Source organism: Corvus cornix, chromosome 1A (assembly GCF_000738735.6).
Source record: "Corvus cornix cornix isolate S_Up_H32 chromosome 1A, ASM73873v5, whole genome shotgun sequence".
In the NCBI taxonomy this organism is placed as follows: Eukaryota; Metazoa; Chordata; class Aves; order Passeriformes; family Corvidae; genus Corvus; species Corvus cornix.
In genome coordinates, this window is record NC_047057.1 from 3,213,367 (window position 1) to 3,224,793 (window position 11,427).

The 11,427-nt window shown below is 47.4% G+C and overlaps 1 protein-coding gene across 1 annotated transcript in view; it reads right to left on the bottom strand.

Moving 5' to 3' along the window:
- Positions 1 to 2,913, bottom strand: part of PRKCQ (protein kinase C theta) — a 54,551-nt gene extending 51,638 nt beyond the window's left edge. Inside the window, exon 1 of the mRNA XM_039571440.1 lies at positions 2,639 to 2,913. The gene's annotated coding sequence lies outside the window, so the exon portion shown is untranslated. The remainder of the gene's footprint in view (positions 1 to 2,638) is intronic.
- Between the last annotated feature and the right edge of the window lie 8,514 nt (positions 2,914 to 11,427).

The following is an 11,427-nucleotide window of genomic DNA, read 5'->3' on the forward strand; positions in this document are numbered from 1 at the left end:
TCCTTTACATCATTTCACACATACAGGTTTTGGATGTTCGTACTCCTGTATTGACTTTCTCTTCCTTTTCTATTTTAGGAGTCAATTTTTCGAAGCTCAGGCAAAGAACAACACTCTGTTTACACAAATCCTGGCTTCAGCAAAATGGGAAGCAACAGCAGAACTTGTAGCCAAGTGTTTTAACTTGGATCCACAAACATATGCATTAAAAAAGCCAAGAGCAGAAGAGCCCTCCTGACAAAGTCCTGGAAGGTGCTTCATACTTCACCCCCTCCCAGGCTGCTGCTGAGCTCTTTGTAATTAAACTCAGATAATGCAAAAAGAAACCAAAAAAAGTTGCCTTCAGAAATTACATTCACCGTATCTTTTCCTTCAGAATAAAGTGGGAGGATAAACTGGGACTAACCTGGAAAAGATCCCAAGGAAGAAAAATAAAACTTGGCATGCTGGGAAAGCTAAGCTGCTTCTCTTGTTCCCTCCATCCCTCCTTCCTTGTCTCTCCCTCTTTCCTTTTAGCTCTCTACCTCTGATGGGATACTGAGCCACATGCTGCTTCTCTGACAAGCTCTGAGAGTCAACGAAGTGACTTTCTTTGAAAGGAAACACACTTGAGTCAGAAAAAAAGACCTTATTTAGCTTTACCCTGGCAGTGTAATAACCCTCACAGCTCTCCTAGGGGTGTAAAAAAAAAAAAAAAACCTGAAAAGGTTTCCCCAGTGTAGCAGCCTGAGTACCAAACCAGCCTGGACACAGGGGACAGCTGAGCTTCTGGGTGGAGGTTCAGAAGGGAGATCTGAATCTTCAATAGGGCTTTAAAAATAAGCAATCACAGAACACGTGTAAAAGCAAGGAGAAACTCTAACTAAACTCTGCATTGCCTGTGCCAGTGAAGCTGGCATCATCTTAAGGCAGGGAGTCTTTCCAGGCTAAAACCTTTGCACAGGCTGAGCATCACTTGCTTAATTCACCACGTGTCCTCACAGGGGTTGGCTAAAGAGTCATGTGAGGAAAATGAGGGATCCAGCAGGGCTCAGGGAGCCTTGGCAAGTAAATGCTGGCAGACACCAAAGTCTCATGCCCAGCTGAGACAGCAAAAAAGAGACAGAAGCAACAACATTGGGATTCAGATTCAACTCTGCTGCCAGGAGTTCAGGCAATGGCAGCTCCTTGGTGAACTCCAGGAAGGCAGCATTTTAGGAGGCCATCTGATACTTCCAGCTGAATGCAGCCCTGCTCCACCACAACCAGGTGGGACAAGAACCTCCTTGGAGCAGGTGCTCCTTGCTGGGTCCTCAACTCTGCTCCTAAAGCACATTCCCCAGAAACTCACAGTGCCTGGTGGCCTCAACAGGGATGTGAAGTCCTTTCTTCAATTAAAAAGAAGGATAAAAAAGAAATACAAAAACTGCACATCCAGGGCCTCAAGGACTGGGCTGTTCAAAAATACTAAAGTTCAAACATTGTCCTTTTCACTTCAAATAGTTCTGCTGCTCCCCCCGCCTTTTTTTTTTAATAACAAGTTCAGTGAAACTTTATCTCTTCCTGCCCTAGTAACCCTACTAAATAATCTGCTGTTAGCATGACTCAATTGAGTGGCTTTCAGCTGCTGAAGTCGGGGGGTTTTTTTGCTACTGTTCTTTCATGGGTGGAAATTAAAAAAAAAAAAAAAAAGGCTTTTAAAAAGCTTTCCCCATCTGAAAAGTATCACACTACTGGAGATTAAAGTACAGCTGAGAAGTTGGTTACTTGCCATGTAGTTGCAATTAAAAAGGATCCGATTACACCCAAGAGTTTAACTCCATTCGCGTTCAACGTGCGCGCAGGGAACTCAGCCAGGCTGGGGCTTCGAGTCCCCTCTTCCGAAAGGAAATGCAGCTCGAACACGGCGGAGCGGAGGAGGGATGGAGGCCGTTCATTCCTCTTTAAGTGCCCAAATCTGCTCTCAAACTTATCGCAGCTCTTGTTTCTAGAACATTACAAACTCGACCCAAAAGTGATATACCCAGCTGCTGAGATACAACATCGCGTCTAAAACTAGACTTCTGTCTGGCTGTCTTATCCCACACTGCTGTAACCATGAAACACCTACAAAACATCGCTGAGCCCAGCAGGGGAAAGGATTTTCCCTCTCTATTTTCCCCAGTTTGTTCACTGTGTTGACTAAAACCGTTTGTAGTCGGTTTTCATTGTGTTTCTCACTTTCCCCTTTTCTCTTCTGTATGAAGAGACACGGGAGAAAACAACACTCTTTTTTAAAGGCAGGAAAATGTGATGGCGAAACCACAAACACTGGTTTGAGACATCAGGTGTAGAAGCTGAAAACAATTTAGTCTCTTATTTACGGAAAAGACCCCCATAAAATCATGAAACACAACTCTCTGGACAAATGTCAATTTGTCAGCTTTAAAACCCCGTAACAGCAGAGCCGGTGGCTGCAGCGGAGCCAGGGACGGTGAAACACCCACAGCACCGAGCAGTGCCCTCAACTTGCCCGGTGCTGCTGCACAGGTTCTCCCTCCGGGGGTCCCACTCGCCCCCGGCACATCGCCCTGCAGCGGGACACCCAGCCCGGCCCTGCCCGCGCATCCCCCGCGCATCCCCCGCGCATCCCCCGCGCATCCCGCTCCGCCGGCGGTACCTGCTGCCCGAGCACCGCAGCGCGGCTCGGCTCGGATCAGCTCGGATCAGCCGCTTTCGGCTCAGCTCTGGTCGGCTCGGATCAGTCCCGTTCGGCTCAGTTCAGCTCGGCTTGGCGCAGCCTGGTTCAGCTGAGCTCGGCTTGGTTGGAGCCCGGTCCCGCCCGGCTCTGCTGAGCTCCGCCCGGCGCAGCCCGGCTCGGCACAGCCCAGCCCGGCTCGGCGCTCCCGCCGCCCCCGCAGGGAAGCAGCGCACTCCGGGCCGTCCGCAGCCACCGCCGGGGCTGCCCTCGCCGCCTCTTCCTCCTCCTCCTTCTCCTCGTCCTCGGCACCACCCCGCTCCGCGCCCCGCCGCGTCCCCCTCCCCGCCCCCGGGTGTCCTCTCGTGTTTGCCCCCACACATCCCGACCCCGGGGGTTGGAGCTGCTGAGAGCTGAGCATCGTGTCCTTCCTGCGCAGGACCCTGCCTTAGGGCTGTTGCACGGGGTCCCTGTTGCAGACAGGCAAACAAGTGGCTGCAGTGAAACTCTCTCCCAGAATAATGAGATAGGACAACCTGATTTTTTTCCAGGCTGCAGAGCGTTGTTGTCGTGGCTGGCAGGGGGGGTTGCCGGGGGTTGCAGAAGGAATGTCAGCAGAGCAATCCTTTCCTCATTCATCTCTCCCATTGTGTTACGTTCTTGGACATAGGTGTTTGAAACCTCGGACCAGGCTGTTGTGTGGAAGAAGGACAATGTTTGGTGCTCCCCTTTCAGGGGCTGAGGGTATCAAAAGTGAGTTTTCCCCTGGGTATTTCCTGGGAGATCTCAGCTCCCCAGGAATCATGGTTTCTTCCCATGCTGTCAGACAAGGTGTGATGGTGGCAGTCATGCACAGGTGGATCTGGAGCAGGAAACTGGCCCATGGGAACATGGGAACATGGGAGAGGAACCACGAGAAGGAAAGGAAACTCCAGAAATGGCAAGGGATTCTGAAGAAGACAGAGGAAATCCCCCATCCTCCAGGGCCACAGCAGCTCTGTGAGACTCGTGGGCTTCGCTGACAAACAAACCAATATGATTGCAGCTGTAGTAAGGAGACCTAAAGATGTTGTTTACCCCTCTGGTGTACCCCAGAAAACACGAGGCCATGTTCAGCCACCTTCTCTGCCTCCAAAAGCTCCAGTGAAGAATTTAAAATAGTGTTTCCCTGAAAGGTCAATGTATAGAACAGGACACCTGCCAGATCTGTGAAAGATGTCTTATTTGAGATCACCCAAATGAGGTGTTTAGAAATTTTAGGGCCTGTAAGTGTTCACTTTGAGCAGGCTGGGATAGTTCATTGAATATTATTGTGATTATTTTCGCCTTGATGCTGATCTCTAAAATGTAATGTATGCATCAAAATAAAGAAAAAGAAGGCAAGGCAAAGGGAAAGGCAGCTGGGACTTTGGAAATTGGGAGAAATTAATTGCTTTCAAAGAGTGGTTCTTTCCTATTTTCTGGGGCAATTAGAGCTAATTTTAATACCTATTCCTGTCACTGGCAGGAGAGAAAAAGACATTTCATGAGGCAGATGATTTTGCATTTTAATTGCTCACACCCCATTAACTTACACATCCACCCTCCCTGTCTGCCTCAGAGTCCATTATACCGGGCTGTTGATACCACAGGCATACAGAATAGGTTCTTCCACCCCAAGTCAAGGTGAGCTGAAGATAATTAAAACCCAATGTATTCCCATCCCAAGCTTAAGTTTTCAGCTTTACTGGTTGCTGATGCTGTTGCTAAAATTTACACAGGAACCTGATGCTTGGGGGACCATATGCACCTGCATTTAGGATGGGTGCAATCTTTGGGCATTGTAGTGGCATACCCCTGGCTGGGATGCAGCCCCATGGTCTGTCCCCATTGCCTGACCCCATTGCCTCCCCCACATAGATCAGATCCCATCCCTGGAAGTGTTCAAGGCCAGGTTGGATATGGCTTTGAGTAACCTAGTCTAGTGGAAGGTGTCCCTGCTCATGGCAGGGGTGACATGGGCAGGCAGCAACACAGAGGGTTGGAATGAAATGATTTTAGAGGTCCCCTCTGACCCAAACCATCCTAGGATTCTGTGATCCTGTGACCTGGGGGACAGAGCATGACACAGCAGGTGTATGTGAGGATCACTTTGCCTATGGGAATTTTGCGGATGTGCAAATATTTAGGGTCAGGATTAGTTTCCATGTATCACACACAAAACAGCGCACTAGGCCACTTACCTCCAATCTGGCAGAAGAAGGTTTGAGCCTGCATCCAGCAAAACGTTTGACTGTGCAACTACAAGATCTCAGATCAGGGAAAACTGTTGGCAAGACAAGCCAAGAATTCCAACCCTTGCTGCAAGGGAAAATAAATCAACACGAGCCCTTTCTGAAGGGACATTCACCCGTCTTGTCACTCCAGGCCTCTGGTGACAGTTCCCCACCTGCCTGTCACAGCCTGTCCCAACGTTTTCCTTCACTGACCTTCATGCGTAACCTAAACCTTCCTTGCTGGGATTTAAGCCCACGTCTTGTTATGGGATCACAGAACCACAGGATGGTTTGGATTGGAAAGGATCTTTAGAGGCCATCAAGTCCACACCCCCTGCAATGAGGAGGGACATCTTCAACTCCATCCTGTCCACCAGGGATACAGAGAACAGATTTTCCACTTCTTACCACTTCTTTTTTTTTTTTTTCCCCCACAGCAGCTTTTTATCATATTTAAAAGCTCTGGTCTGGGAGGCAGCTGCCATATTAATTACCCGGACTCAGGATAATTACCCAGCTGACACAGAGCTTCCACTGAAACACGCATCAACTGCAGTGCATTGTTATTGTCATTTAACTTGACTGGTACAACCATTCAGGCGTTGCCTTCTACAACAGACGAGGCCACTCCTGTGGGTGGAGGTATCTGGAAACCAAAAGCCCTTAAAGCTGCATCTTTCTGGTGGAAAATATCACCACAAGCCATCGTGTTTTCTTTCCTGTATTTGAAAACCACCCACATTTTCAGTAAGAAAAAAGAAAAAAAAATCCAAAACTGATTGAGCATTTCTCCTGGGCAGTGGGTCTTTCTGAAGAGTTTCATTCTCAAAATATTTTGTCTCTGTTGTTTGTTTTTAAGGGTAGTTGTTTGTAATTTGTTGTTAATTTAGAGGAGGAGGTGGGGGAAGTAACAAGGGAACATATTTAATAACTGCTGTGAAAACAGATATAATATTCCTCTTGGTGCTTTGAATTCATTGAAATGAATTAATTAATGCATTTGAAAAATAAAGAAGAAAATATATCAGGTTATTTTCGGGTTTTTGGTATTTTTGTTTTTTTTTTTTTTCTTTTCTGCCTCAAAGATTCTATTTCTGCCCCAAGTGTGCACTGCATGTTACCATGAGGTTTATTTTACATTTTGGTCTCTTCTAGCAGTCTAAAAAAGGGCTTAGAAAGGAGCAGAGAGGTCACTTCATCCCTTTTACCATACAGTGGGTCCAGCACTTCCCAAAACCCCCGTTCCCACGAGGTATCTGTCCAGCTGGAGGTTACACACTTCCAGCTTGGGAGTTCCCCGGCCTCCCCAGAAGAGGACAGGAAATGCAGTGAGCAAATTACACTGCTTGCAAAATGCCCTGTGACAATGCCCATCTCCCAGGCTTCACCAGAAAACATTGAGTAAATCTTTCTATGGGGTCCAGCCTGACTTTACTTCCTTGGAACTCCTTGAGATATCTCCTGGAAAAATGTGTTGTCCCTTTCAAGCTGTAGAGAGAAATAAATCAATTGTGGTGCTGGTCCTATCGCTGGTGGTGTTAAAATATCCTTCAACAGTTGTTAGTCTCATGCCAAGGATCAACTGAGCATATGGTGCTAAATGTGTTCCCAGCCCATGAAGTTTGCTCAGCTGTGATTTTATAAAGTTTCAAAGCTTTTTCTCTGTCATTTTGGGCTCAATACTAAGGTTTGTCAGCAGCACTCAGAATAATCAATTTAAGCAGGTGTATAAAATGCATTTTAAGGCACAGGTTGAGGGAGGCAAAGCCTCTGCCTGCCTTCACCTGCTGGTTCCCACACTTTGCCTCACTCCTGCCTGTCTCCTGCCTCCCCACTCCAGGCTGTGGCTTCCTCACTTTGCTGACTCAACCCATCGCCTCATCGCGTTCTCAGCCAGAGCAGCACAACAGCCTGGACGTAAGAAACACAAGCAAAGCAAAACTGAAAAAGGAAAAAAAAAACAAAAACAAAAGAAAACTAAAGAAAACTAAAGAAAGGGGTTGCCCTTTGCCTGTAAGAGGCATCATCTTCACAGGAAACAGCCACATGAAGGGCTGAGTGATCAGAGTGGTGGGGGGAAAGGGGTGGAGAGGTGGGAGTGGGTGAAAACCTCCCAAAAAGTTCATGGTGTGTGAGCACATGCTCCAGCTGACACTACACGAGAGGTGAGGTGCTTTGAAACTGCTGGGAAAATGCAAAGTCACTTGTGACTGAAAGCTCCTCTCCTGTCCTGGAAACAGACTCCCATTGCTGTGTGAAAGCAATATCCCCCCCACTGACTTCTGCACTGAAACACCATCCCTAATAATCCTCCCTGAAATGGGGATCATGGAAAGCCAGCTCCAGGCTTGGACTGGACATTACTCTTGACCACGCTTGGAGACAAAGTGCTTGGTTGGAGGGTTACAGGACCATTCCTGTCTCTTTTGATAATGTTAACTAATTACACAGGGGAATCAGAAGCAAAATCAGCGGACAAAAATCAGCTTAGAAATCACAGAGTCACAGAATGTTTGAGGTTGGAAGGGACCTCTGGAAGTCACCTTGTCCAGCCTCTTTGGTCAAGCAGGGCCACATAGACCTGACTGCCCAGGACCGTGTCCAGGCAGCTTCTGAATGTCTCCAAGGATGGAGAGTCCACCTGAATGATATTGGGTTCTTTTTGTTCTGTATTTACACATCCCCTGTCTTGCCAGTTAAAAGACTTTTTAGTTTCATTTGGAATCAGTAGAAGACATTGCCCAGGGAGGTCACAGAGGTTAAGAGATCAGCAAGTTTTCCAGTATGCTCACATTTATCTTTGAGGTTATGCTTTTTACCCCTCTAGAGGATACTCTAAAGGCAAGATGACTGTGAGGCTGGTGGGGTTTTTTTTAATTATCTTAAATCTTCACTTTTAGATTTGGGTGTCTGAATTTTGATCCTTTCTGCTGACAACTCACACCATGGTATCCTCCCCGGGCTGAGGTGTGTACCAAGATTAAAGCTGCAGCACAACTGAAATCTGAAAGGAGCATCATGGCTGGAAGATGCTGCTAATGCTTGCAGAGGTTCTTGGAGACAAAGTCACATCCTTCAAACTAAAATCTGGTTCTTGAATTTGATGTAGTGCACTCACAGCAAATTTGAAAACTCCTCCCAGGAATCCAAAAATGTTTTTCATTTTACAATTTCAGCAGGCACACAGGTAAAATAGTTTGCCAGAAAGAGCAATAAGACACCAAATTTGAATCTTAAAAGTCTGCCATTTCATGTAAGGGTGAGGAGGTGAGAGGTTTTGCCTGATAACTTTGATTCTGGGGTATACACTGCAGTAAATCAAAGCAGTTTATCACTCATAATTCAGAAGTGCTGCATGTCCAATACAGAAACCCCTCGTGCTGGGTCCTAAAAGAGACCAACTTCTAATAGCAAGTAGTCTGGATGGGGAAAGCCAGACAGAAGCAGTTGTTTAAGGCAGGACCAAAGGTTTTCACATCCACTATATTCATATCTCCTGGTTTTTAATGCATTTATCCTTACTGTGCCCTGAAAAGGATCAACCTTCCCTCTTTAACAGGCATGGGAGAGAAGCCTGGGGAAACAGAAGGGCAATGTCTGGCTCTTGTGTAATCAGTCACACATCCCCGTGTTATGAGTCCCAGGACATCTTATTTCCAGGTGTCTTTTGCACTTGGACATCTCTGTAAGGCATGTGGAGAGAACTGATAGTTCAGGCCTGACAGGAAAAAGGTGAAGACTTGTCCCACTGGGGAGTCTTTCTTGAGGCAGAGCATAAGTTAATGATAGATTCCCAGAATAGTTTGGGTTGGAAAGGACCTTAAAGATCATTCCAACCCCTCTTCCATGGGCAGGGACACCTTCCACTGCCCCAGATTGCTCCAGGCCCCATTGAAACTGGCCTCGAACGCTTTCAGGGACGGGGCAGCCACAGCTTCTCTGGGCAACCTGTGCCAGGGCCTCACTACCCTCTGCACAAGGAATGAGGGAAACTGCTGCAGGTGGTGAAGATTTAAGCAAAGGAAGAGCTGATTTAGCATGGGAAAAGCTTGAGGAGATGTAGTAGGGGCTGGTAGATGTGCACCCAGCACTGGTGAAGATGGAAGCACCAAAATGACCCCTTCATGATATCAGGTGCTCATTAGAGATCTTCACACTCTCAGTAGTGTTTTTTCCAAGAAAGGCTTTGGAGAAGCCATCAGTAGTTTAGGAAATGGGTCTGTGAAACTGAGACGGAGTATGGAAGGCACTAACACTGACTCAGCCCATTCTGCCTCCCCCCAGCCCAGCACAGGGTGCTGAGCAGCCCCTTGCTCCACTCCCATCCCACTGCTCCTCTGTGTGCTGAGGCCATGCTGGCCCCTTCTCGGTGCTGCAAAATGAGCACTGATCTGCCCCCTGTGCTTGCTTTGCCAGTGCCACCCCTCAGCTGGGACCAGCCACCCAAACCCCAGCCCTTTCTGTGAGTTTTACCCCTCCTCTGTAACCCCCCATGGGCAGGTGAGAGCCAAAGCTGATCTGTGAAGGTGCTTGTTTTATTTCTCTGAATTCTCTCTGTGTTTCTCACATGAGCTTGCTTAATAATTCTTGTGAAGTGCCCTGTTCACAAGAAACAAGGGCACTGCCAGACAGTGTTGTTTCCCAGAGAAATTTTGCTAATGTTGGGTTATTCAGTTGGGTGCTGCGGTGTGCTCCTTCTAAGTTTCCCAGAAATCGTCCTTCTCTGCTGCAGAGTTAACGTAAGTCAGGGTGAGCAGAGGCTGCTGACGGTAACATTTCAGACCTGACCTCTGTGTGGTGAATATTTTGGGTGAGGAGTGGGTTTGCTGGCTTGCTTTCTCTTAGTGGTTAAGGTGAAAGGTCAGAATGTTTTCTTGGCGCTATGAAAATGTCTGATGTGAGTGCATTTACCATCAGGGCTGGCTGGTAGAAACATGTCAGGGTCTGGTTAAGGGAACCACTGTCTCATCATTGTCACACATTTTAATTGATTCTGTGACTCTGCATTAATTGATTCTGTGGTTCTGTGTTGACAAGGTGGTGATTGGTCGTAGGTTGGACTTGATGATCTCAGAGGTCTTTTACAACCTAATTAATTCTGTGATTCTGTGGTTCTGTGATCCTTTCTATTATGGCCATAAAATTCTCCAAACGATGATTTTCCACAGTTCCCTCAGTTCCCTGGAAGACTGGGCATCTGGGATACTTTTTCCTTCAATGACCTCAGCTTTGGGATGCACAGAAAGAGACAAAACTGACTCAATTTTCAGCAGAATGGAAAAGAACAAAATAAGATGGTGTCAAATGTGTCACCTTCCCTCTGAAAACCAAGTGCCCTCAGGCCAGCTCTGGCAGCCAGGAGAGGCAGATGCTCCAGAGCTCTCAACCAGAATCAGGAGAAGATACTTGGGGCAATGTCCTGAGCAATTCCAGCTTTAAGAAGGTACCTGAAGTTAAAGTAAGCAATGATCCTCTCACTCTGTCACTGGCCACAGTCAACTGATTATAACCCACCTAGGTGCCCAAGTGTCTGCAGCATTGCTAGCTGGAGTAGAAATGGGATTTCAGCAAAGGTAAAAATAAAAGGGAGATCTCCAGGCATTTCATGGCTGTGGTTCTCACTTAGTATTTTCCTATGGCTGAAGGCCACTCCATCAACCCCTTTGAAACATAACTCAGCTTCGTGTCCACTGTGGTCAACGGGTATGGCAAGGTGGACAGAAGCACTGAAAACGTCACACTCCTGTTAGGAGACCAGGGGGAGAGAAAAGGGTAAGAAATTAAGGATAGAGTATTGCTGTAGGTGCCCTTCAGTACCCTGTCTAAGCTGTGGGAAGAGGAGAGGGCTGTGAGGGAGGCAGAGGCAGAGCTCCCATGCAGGAGGTGAGAGTTTGGGGCAGCACACAGCGGGGACGCTGCCGTGGGCAGGTGTGAACGCAGAGGATGTCGCCTCACTCGGGTTGGTTTCGGGAATGCCGGTGCTGCTGCTGCCCTCAGTACAGTGAGGAAATACCTGAGCTCAGCTGAAACGAGCTCTTGTAGCTGCTCAGGGAGCTGCTCTGTGATAGTACAGATGTGGAGGAAGGGCTGCTTGATCGTTGTTATCTGTGCACTGGATCACAATCTTTGTTTACTGTCCTTGTCACTGCAGCAATGAAAATGCAACTTTGGGATAACCTAACAACTGGCTGCAAATTGACCCCTGGCATGAAATAAATCCTGGGCTACTTCATTGAAAGCTGGACTTGGTGATCTTGGGGGTGTTTTCCAGCCTTAATGATTTTCTGTTCCTCAGTGCTCTTGTTGTATGTTGGTAACAAATGAAAGCCATGGTACCACTGCATGATCTAGTCCCATCTCTTTCTGGAGAAGGTCAGGATCTGAAGGGTGAAAAGACCCCAGAGTATCCTTCCTGTAGGATATCTCCTAGCAGTGCTCTAGGGGCCTCACACATTTACCCCAAAACCACAGTTCTGAACAATTCCTTTATTAAAAGTAGGTCATCACAGTGTCAGC